The sequence below is a fragment of the Strongylocentrotus purpuratus genome, unplaced genomic scaffold (genome assembly GCF_000002235.5).
Source record: "Strongylocentrotus purpuratus isolate Spur 01 unplaced genomic scaffold, Spur_5.0 spur5_scaffold_12, whole genome shotgun sequence".
In the NCBI taxonomy this organism is placed as follows: domain Eukaryota; kingdom Metazoa; phylum Echinodermata; class Echinoidea; order Camarodonta; family Strongylocentrotidae; genus Strongylocentrotus; species Strongylocentrotus purpuratus.
The window spans coordinates 25084585-25095954 of NW_022145597.1; positions in this window are offsets into that span (position 1 = coordinate 25084585).

An 11370-nucleotide genomic window follows, 5' to 3' on the forward strand; every position below is an offset into this window, starting at 1 on the left:
TAAACCTGGTCTGAGGACAAACCTTGCTTTGTGAAATGTAATTTCAGACCAAGGTCTGAACTCAAACCTGAAACGCGTCATATGACGTACATAAACCTTGGTCTGAGGACAAACCGGCTTTGTGAAATGCATTTCAGACCAAGGTCTGAACCAAGGTCTAAAACGCGTCATATGACGTACGTAAACCTTGGTCTGAGCTCAAACCTTGCTTTGTGAATTCGGGCCAATACGTTTAAGCTTCTTCCAAGTTTTGTGGTCCTTTTTATTAAAGGTAATACAAGTTTTGGGAGATTTTGAAAATTGGGTGGAAAGTGAATCTTTACAATTTTGATATATTTGGATGCCCCTGTGGATGTTTAAAAGTACTTAAAAAAAATAGCCCCTAAAACACTTCTGTTTTCGTGAAAAATTGAATATAAAAATTTACCGGTGCTCCCGGTAAATTTTGATAAATTTCAAATAGCGCCTATGGCCGTACAATGGTAGCTGCGACCATGAAAATCTCAGAATATGTAGTTGGGATATATAATTTCCAAACGGGAATAGCTAATCGGTCGATTTTAGTCAAGAAACGTTGTTTCATAGTTAAATTAATATCTTGACCTTGAGAGGGAGCTATACAACATAAAGAGTTTATTATTTATAATTTCATAACTTTAGACTCGATTTCAACCGCGACAACGATCAATGTATATTGTAGGAACGTATATGCTTCCAATATGTTAATTTGAACCAAATTCATGACCCCATACCAAAACTTTGTAATACCTTTAATATGATTGATTAGGACCAACGAAGCGTGTTATAGCGCTTCGGTAGCCAATTGCCGCTCCTATTATAACCATGCGTGTACATCATTGTTGTTCCTTATCGAAGTTAATGCATTAGCAATGTATTATTCATGCTTGATATTCCACCCGAGTGGGTACGGCTATATATTAATTACATTTATTCTTCCTTACATGAAGTTTCATCAACAGATAATTAGAAATTTGGGTTGTCGAGGTCGGAAGCGAGCCATCACTTTGTCACCGATGAAAGCAGACAATAATCATAAAACTTGGGTAATGGAATATTAGAAAGTTGTTAGTGCTGTTCACCCTCCTTTTCCCCTCTCACTTTAACTTGAAGTGCGCTCTCTTTAAATTGTATTATGATTCAGCACCGTTCTTGAATTAGTGCATTAGGGACTTTTAGATTTGCATGTCGACATAGTGGACTGCTACGTGTGACGTCCTTTTAAGGCACTGGCAGGACCTTAAAAGGACGCCACACGTAGCAGTCCACTATGTCGACGTGCAAATTTAAAAGTCCCTATTATCAAGATTAAACAGGAATAGGCCCTATGTCCTTACTAGGCATTTTATCTATATTACCTCTCTCCACCCTGGTGTTAAAGGGTTAGGTAAGATGCAAAAGTCGTTGTAATTTGCTCAGCGTTGTGAGCGTCTGCGTCTGGCTAGAATGTGCGTACTTTGTATGCGGGCAAGCCTGAATCCGATGGCCGGAGTAAAAATATTTCTCTAAAGCGGTTAAAGTCATTATTTTCGTTATTATCATAATTTTTTTGTTGTTTTATTTTTTTTTATTATCATTGTTATTATGACAATCATTATAATTATCATCATTAGAAAAAAAGAAAATAAACATTTTCGAGCGAAGATGAAAGTCGGAGCCTTTTAAACGTTTTTCAGTTTGTACTCTCTGTATCCCCATTATCAATGGACTGAGAGAGTCAACTGGACATGCATCATTTAAGGTTTAAAGGTACTACGTCCCATTTGCAGGCAAACAAAATAAAAAAAAAAGTTAAATTCCAACGGCATTGAACTCATTTCGAACTTCCCTCAAAACGACAGGGCTTTCAAATGTCTTTTAGTGGGAAAATAACGACCACTAGTTGTCCTATCGGCATAAGTGAATGCAATCACTTAGTAATAGACTGATTTTCAGACCTTTTTATCGAATGGTCGTACGTTTTGTGCGGCACAAAGATTCAATCAGTTTAATTTAAGCCATCACAAGTAGTGGGCTATTGATGTAGACAAGTGTTCATGTACCTGTTACAGCTCATTGTATGTATTTTATTACCAAAGAAAAAAAGATGTCAGTCAGTCACTCAATAGTGTCTGACAGTGAAATATAGAAGGTAAACGGGTTTCCTTGCAGAAGTTGAATACTAAGACACTGCTAATGTTTAAATTTCACATATAGGGCATACATGACATATTCATAATTACTGCAAAGTTCTGCAGAATTTGATGATGCCTGCAAGAGGAACATAGTATCTTTAAGGGTCAGGCTGAAATCATTATGTTGCACCATAATACCCTACTTTTATAGTATTTCTCGTTCATCTCAATATGGCAAAAGCGTTGACGAGTAAACTTTAAGATTTGTGCTGCAACTTCGTTGGTGGTAGTGAATATTCAGTGAACGATTAGTCATTTCGATCCAGATGGCTTCTTTCACATTTCTTGACTAGAAGTGAGTTTCAAAGACCTTAATATGGGCATCATCCCATCCGATTAAGGCCGTCATCTGCGACTACAAGATGAGGTGGATTACTAACTTTTTAGGTTGATAGAAGGAAGGAGATACTAAAACTCCTTTATAGAAGCCTTTTTTTATGATCACCCCCAATTAATGAAATTGTTTCTGTATTATTGATCAATAATGTAATTTATCATGAAATTGTTGCGACTACGTATGGAGACCGTACATCTATAGTGCATAATGATGTATTTAGTGTTGCTAGGCACCACAAACATGTTTAACTGAATCTACATCGACATCAATCTTCTTACGTGTAATTTGTTCCCGCTACTGACCGATCAAGTTTAGTTCATCAGCAAGCCATCACAAATTGCCGTTAATCATCGAGACTAATATAAAAACGAGTCTGGGTACAATTGGAGTTACGGCGAGTGAAAGGAAACCATCTCCGTTTACACGATATATAGGATAGACTAATGAATATAGTGTTACATGCTTGTATTCACATTGCAGACGTTCTAAAAAAATGTAATCAATTCTTTAAAATGTTTAATCAGATTTTACCCATGTTTGATAAAAAATAAAAAAAGAAGAGGGAAATCACATGTTTCTCGGATACAATATGACTCAAATTTTTTGTAAAATTACTGTTCCCATGCGTCAAGCAAAACCTTACCAACAATTCATGTACATATTTTCCTTTTTCTTTAGCCAACATGGATGACAATTTTACCCAACACTTTTTAGAATGTATTGATAAGAAAGAATTAAAAATTATTAATCACTGGCCCCCAATTATTCCATTGCAAATTCGGTTACTATATTATTTACTGGTATATGACATAAGATCACCTATTGAGTATACTAAAAATAAACAATTTAATTTACCTCGAACAAATAAATGACTTAATCATACTTAATAATGTGATAATAATAATAAGTGCAAAGGTACTCATTGTGCGTATGCCTACTTTACTTGACATGCAAGTGCACAACGTCAATAAACGCTTCGCCGACGAAACCAAAAAGTGTTTCCATAGAAACTACACCGCATGTCAATAGACTTAACGAACAAAAGCAACATTAACCTAATTAAAGCTTTAAAGACCCCCATCAATTAAAATCAGGCTTTTTTGTTCAACAGACTGTATCATAATTTGTACGTGTTATAATTAATCAAAAACTGTAAACAGATTAATTTGGACTGTTAGGCCTAATGATAATAATGAATCAATTGATCCAATTTTAAATGGCCTTAATTGTATCCAATTACAATATTTAATGTAGTTTAGCTTAAAGATCCTCCTATATTGTCTTAAAGGTACTATGTCCCATTTGCAGCCAACCTCAAATGCTGTAGAACTTTGCGGGAATTATGAATATGTCATGTATGTCCTATCTGTGAAATTTAAACGTTAGCAGTGTCCTCATATTCAAATTATGCAAGGAAAACCGTTTACTTGCTAGACTTTACTGTCAGACACTATTGAGTGACTGACTGGCTTTTTTCTTCTTTGGTAATAACATACATGAAAAGAGTTGTAAAGGGTACATGAATATTTGTCTACATCAATAACCCACTTCTTGTGATGGCCAAGATTAAACTGATTGAATCTTTGCGCAGCATAAAACGTATGACCATTGGGTACAATTGTCTGAAAGTCAAGAATATTACTTTTGGGCTCTATAGCCCTAAAGTCGATTTGACAACTAATAGTCGTTATTTTCCCACTTGAAGACATTTTCAAGCCCCTCCTTTTTTAGGGAAGTTCTAAATTAGTATTATCTTTGAAATGCAGTTGGAATTTAACTTTTTTCATTTTGTTGGCCTGCAAATGGGACATAGTCCCTTTTAAGTCGTAAGAATACCAATTATTATCAATTATCGTGCAAAATGTATGATAAATCATCTTCAGCCATTTCAGCATTTACGAATTCATAAATCATATTAGATGTCTTTCTTTTATCCATTGCTTGTCTATACGCAAAAAGATGTGTAGATAGTAGCCTTTGACTTTGATCGATCGAAAAAGGGCGGGGCACGTACCCCCTCCCCCCCCCCCCCCCCCGCGAAAACCCAGTACGGCATGCCTTCAATACATATCAAGTACACAAATTGTGCCCCCCTATTTTTGGTTTGAGACAGTGGGTGTTTTTGTGTGTTTTGTGCCACCCCCCCCCCCTCTACTCCCCCTTCCGAGCAAGGAAATCCTGGATCCACCATTGGTAACAATAACCAGTATGTTTTGGAAGTGGAGGTCAATACTGTGGGATATATGAAACCTTATTCGGGCTTCAAATAAGCAAATAATTTGTTATACTGATGCTACTTATTGCATAACAAAGTGAATAATAATTGACAAAAGTCGGCAAAATTAGATTAAAATTCTCTGTCTCTGATTATTTTGATGCTCGTCATCACCAACCAATTGAATGATACATTGCTTTCGATAATCTCTGCACATCTGTATTTGATGTATCGTCATTATGGACAAAGAAATTAATTAATTGCAGTTCGGTAAATATAATTTCAAATAAATGCAGAATAGTTTGAAACATACTGAGTATAATACTCGTAAACACGAGGGTTTTTTCTGAGAAATATTATTAAATATTTTGGTATACTGATGAATTTCCCATACAAAACACCAGGGTTTAAATCCTAGCTCAGTGCTCAAATTGTGCAAGGTGATTTGACCTCACGTCCTCCCGACCGAGGTATAAAGGGATAAGTTACAAAGCTGGGGTAATTAAAATTGCAGGGCCGACGGGAAGAGCTGCATGGATAGTATTGTGGCTACCTCGGTAAATAAGGCCAACAATGAGGCCAAATCATTTCAATTATGGACTTGTCCCCATTTTCATGTCGTGCATCCAATTACTAAACACCAACACACTCACCCCGCACACATATATATGCCTATGAATATGTATATATATATACCGTGTGAGTCAAAAAGAAAAGTTTACACCTAGAAATTTTGGCGCAAGTCGATTTTTGCACTCTCGCAAACAATGCCTCCTGTTCATTTAAGCATTAACACATACCACACAAAAAAGATACCAAATGATTTGGGAAAAAACTCTCTTCCATAAGATGTATAATAATTTACTGTTCATAGAAGATTTTTTAAATAATTAGCAATTTTGTAGGTGTAAACTCTCTTTTGGCTCACACTGTATTTATACATATATGTATATGTGTGTGCATATTGTTAAGATCAAAAGGTGAACCTACTTTGACGGAGCCCCATTATACTAGTGCCCCCTTGATAGATGGAATTCGGCTACGTATGAATAATAATTAAGTTGATTGCAATTACGTTTGAGTATAGGTGTAGGTTTGAGTTGTGGTAGGCGTATTGTAGTGTTTGGCCACATTGGCTCGACCGTATTAAGTCGGCTGGTATTTATAATTCACCACGGAGAAATTATTAATCGAAAATGTATCATGCAGTCTTACAAACTATTAAATGGATATGTGTGGAATTTATTGTAATAACAGTACAATCATCTTAAGCTTAGTGAAGGTAAATAAAATCAACGAACATAAGAAACAAGTCACAACATTGTATTTAGGAGAAAAATGAAAAAGCATTTTTATTTCCAAATGGGCTGTCAGTTTATAAAACTATCTGATAATGAGGAATATATCAATAATTCATCCTTAATCGTTAACCAAACAGTCTGCTCTGAGGGAAATGAATGGGATTCTATCTTAAATTCAATTAATTCCGACTCCTAAAGAGATTATTGAGTAGTAGGACAAAGTAATCATAAAAATGTGAGTTTATATTCCATTTTGCAACACCATAAGGAAAGCGACTTACCGCATTTAATAATCTGAAGTTTGACAACTTTTGTTCCGTGAAATGCAATCATAGTTTAAATCCATCTAGACATTACGTATCATGTGGCCAAGTGTTTGATGCACAGAATAATGTAGTTCCATATGACTACAGCTGTGTGAATTACTTTGAAATTATACATGATTATCTTTCCCAACTTCTCCAAACTTCATTTAAACCATTTAACCTTCACAATTTGCCTATAAAGTAAATTCCATTATAATTTGTTTTATTAAAAACATGTTTGCATAGTAATACTTTCTAAATCAAAAAGAAATACCATATAACTTTAACACTTTTATAAAGTGATTAAAGGCATAGTACTCACAGCACATTGTATCGTTAAACTTCGAAGGCACCATTAAGACTTAGTATTTACAATGTCATAATATATTCTGTCTCTAAGCACACCTTTAAAAGAACATCAATTTTGAGATACGGACGAAAATGCAAAATCAATACAATTTTAAATCTCACCTTTCTGCAACATTTTCTTTGTTCATTTAAAAAAATTATTTTACAATATGTAGCTTTGAGATTTGTATCATATTACACATTTGAAGAGCGAAATTCTCCGTCATTAACGTTTTTCACAGTATATAGAAATATTATACATGACTGAAACTATGTGAGAACTAAATTATTTTACATAGTCGTTGAAGAAAGAAATGCTGCCATTAGAATACAATACGTACAACATTTACACGAAATATCTACAAAACCCTAAACATATAAAAATTATCAAGTTAGCAAGATTCATTCTTTTATAGATAACAATGTATAGACACACTAAAATTGTATTTCAGGAATATGTGATAATCATTTCATTTCTATGACACAATAAAGCTCGTAAATAAGATAAATGTATTTTTTTTTTTTAACTGAAAGAAATCAATAATCAATGCTATTCATAAGATGTCGTAGATGTCGTACATGACTTGAACTATTTACTCGTTGAATATTCAATTTAATTTACATTTATACAATCCTTATTTACAATATAGTACAAAGAAAGAGATGACCTGCAATGCACTTTCTTCAAATTTGTATTGTTTGAGGCAATCATATCAATAAGCTTTTTACACCATACACGATATATTACAATGTATTCTGCAGCACATAAACAAAGCTACATACAAAGGTCTCATTGAGTCCGGGAGAAAAACAGGAATGTCTTTATCAAGTATTTGTTTCAAATAAATGGATATGTTTACATTTATACCCGGTCCATGGTCCCATTCTCAATACAATTATTTGTATCACGTTACAGAACATATTTATTTAAATACAATTTAAATTGACATAGAACAGGAAAAAAATGCGTTTACATATCAATAATTCACAACTGAATTGTAAACAAAATTGACCATCGGTATTGTTGTAATTGGTGACATATAGTCCTTAAGAGGGCGACATGCATTGATAAAATATATATATATATGTTCATTTCACCAGCTGGTGTATATAACACTGGAAAGTGACCGGCCAGGACAATACAGTGCGTCCCAGAAGAGACGAAACCGATAATTATCGATGTTTTATCATAACTTAATCACAATTATAAAGTAGCCCTTACATTTTCATAATTTTAGCCAACAAATTCGTTTTCACTGGCTGCCTGCCGTAGCAAAAAACAGAATTGACAGAAGACTTAACTCCGTTTCGTTGACAATCAGCCATGCATGAAGTCTTTCGTTTACGGCTGATTGTCAATAAAACGGAGATAAGTCTTTTGTTAATTTCGTTTGTTGATACGGCAGGCAGCCAGTGAAAACGAATTCGTTTAATCAAATTATGGAAATGCAAGCACTACTTTAAACAAACAGAAATTTGTTATTCCTAGTTTATTTTTTCCTGATTGCGGTGCCATATAAAAGGGCAGAAACTCAACTTTTTAGAAATGTGATTTTCTGTTAGAAATTCAGATATCGTCCGCCAAATGAGTTTTTGCTTTCCTCTCTTCCAATTGATTTTAATCACTCATGCGTGAAATATACATTATTATGAGTTGCATCAAATGAAGGAGGAGGATCTGAGCTTTCCAAATATGTGTCATTTATTAATTATAATTTTGATTAAGTTATGATAAAACATCGATAATTCTCGGTTTCGTTTTATCTGGGACGCACTGTAAGCTCTGGACCAATCATATCTCGGTATCTGTCTAAGCTATGTAATATATATTGATATCCTTCTGGCTCCAGAGAGACGTAACCCAGTTCCCTTAATTTAAGTGGCATACAACTACCATTTCATATCCTAACCCGCAATTTCTATAGATTTCAGCCCACAATGCTTCAGGCATTGTTGCCTGATCGGATATGCTTCCAATATGTTAATTTGAACCAAATTCATGACCCCATACCAAAACTTTGTATTACCTTTAATTGGCTCGCCAGAGCTTTGAGTGAGAGTCTGCTGTTCCAGCACACTCTGTTAGATGTTTGGTTATGCTATCGAACACGTTTTGCAACTTATATTTGATTATTATTCATATGACAATCACAATGACGTTCAGTAAAATATAAATGTACAGGAAATAGAAGGCACAAAAATACGAATACGCAAATTTTGTTTTCAAGAGGTTCAGATTTTATTTACTTTCCCAATTTATATTAATGAGTTTCAGGGTTGCAACACAAATTAAAAACACAAATTCTTGACTTTCCGTGACTTTCCATGACCCATTTGTTGGCTGTTCTATATCCGGGGGTGTGTTTTACAAAGACTAAGATCGAATTTAAGTTGGACTTAATTAGTAGGCCGTTCATGCCACTTTTTTCTCTCATCATTTACTGGCATCGGTTTCCCCAAGGACGTACCAATCGTGGTCACAAATCTACCGAGTTTACATTTGTTGATAGTTCATTATTGAATAAAAATATAATCTAAAGATCATAATTAAGAGACCAATTAAGAGTAACCAGTGGAATGAATGGCTTGCAATAGTTAGGAATATCCTAAAGTTGATCTTAGTCTTTGTGAAACACCCCCCCCCCCCAGATAAGTAGCATTTGTATATGGTTTGCGGCAAAAAAACGGCCTTCGTATACAATGCCCATCGTCAGTTTAAACTAAAAGGCTGTCATAGTCACACGTGGTCCACAAACACGAACAATTTTTGTGACTTTCCAATACGTTGGGAGATTTTTCTTCTTCAGTTTTCATAACTTTCCAGAATAATATATTTTTTCCACGACTGTGGGAAGCCTGAGTTTACAACATCTCTGTTTTATTGTATTTCCCCCTGAAAGTGATGTTAAGTGTGAAGGCTTTTAACTTTGACACCGTGGGGAGCCGAAAAAAACAATCTCGAATCATTGACAATACCCTTTATATGTACTTTATTGCTCGTTATGAGTTCTGAATAAACGTGATGGCCCAATAAAAGCGGACTAGGACATACTTCTAATAATTTTGGGTCAAAATCACTGATACCTGCGAAATGAAAAATGATTATCATACAAAAATTCACAAGAGGGTTTTTGTTATAGAGAGCATTTTATGACGTAAGGTAAAAGTTCAAATAAGTTTAGTTTCAATAAAACAGTCTCTTAAACAATTTGTATAATTGCAAGTCTGTATTAGGAGGCCTGAACAAAAATGTGTGAAATGCTAGGGTTGCATTCAAGCTGACGTATATAACAACTTGACCAAAGCTTATGCTTAAAGGGATAGAGTTCTGTTGCAGAGGGCGCTACACACAAAAAAAATTGTGAGATAATGAAAAACTGAGTGTCAAATTTGAAAGATCATACAATTTAAATGACAAAATCATCTTTGTTGGATCAAAATCGGTTCAGAGACGGCTAAAATATACATAAATATAACGCTTTCTAATATTTGTGTATACCACCACAAATAATCGATATTTGAAAACACGTTGTATTTCAGCCGATGCCGATGTTGGCTTTTTTGTGTTGGTTATATTACGCACAACCATCCGGCCAATGTATTGTTATTATTAATTAATAAATTAATTAATTAATTAAAGGCCACCGTATTTTTGGGTAAAGTGGGGCTGAATTGGTATGACCGTATTGGCTAAATTTCACACATGTTGGGGTCTAAAATTACCTTCATAGCAATTTTAGGTTCTAAAAGGGCACTAGAAATGTCATAGATAAAAATAAGAGCAATAACCATGCACTTTGAAGGCATTTGCAGTCTGAAAACTGAACTCAACTATCCCTTTAATGATTATACACACTGCAAACAAAACTAGTGTTTAAAAATAATGCTGAGTTCTGGCATGTAGGAGATGTGGGGAATAAATGTTTTATTATAACCCTGCAAGCCAGGCTGCATAATGAGGAATGAGCATTCTTGCTCATACTTAAACAATTTCCATCTTTCCATGCGACATGTATCTCATAATTACAAAAGCAAGTAGTACAGGAAAGGGTTAAAACAAATTACACCTGCATATATTACTGAAAAGAGTTGCTGTTCTGTCATTGTATAGTGAAATAAGCATAATTATGAATTTTCCAAGCATCTTTCCGTTCTTTTTATTTTTCTTATTGATATTGATAAACGGGTCACTTATGTTAAACTAATGGCAAACGCAACACGGCAAAGCTATTACTATTTTTTAAATTTTTTTTTTATAGAAAGCACTTTATGTCTGCATAGTTTATAATACAATATTGCACAGAAAACTCAAAGGATGGCCATTCTGCCATCGAATTCAAATATGATAATGTACAGTAGATATACATCTGATATGAGAGAAATGTAAATAAACCAATTAAAATTATGCACAATATTCCATCATAATGCATTTAACAATAAAAATGCTCTGTACTGTTTTTGAAAATAGAATATGGCATAAACTATACAATAGTTTTTTGAAAAATATATATAGTAGTACATAGTTCATTATCAGATGATTATTCAAAATAATTACATTATATTTTTTGTATTACATATTGTCCTTTTCATAAAATTAGACTTATTTTGAACACGTAAGGCAAATCGTGACACTGTATTTTTTGGCTGTAATGACATTTTACCCAAACACTTG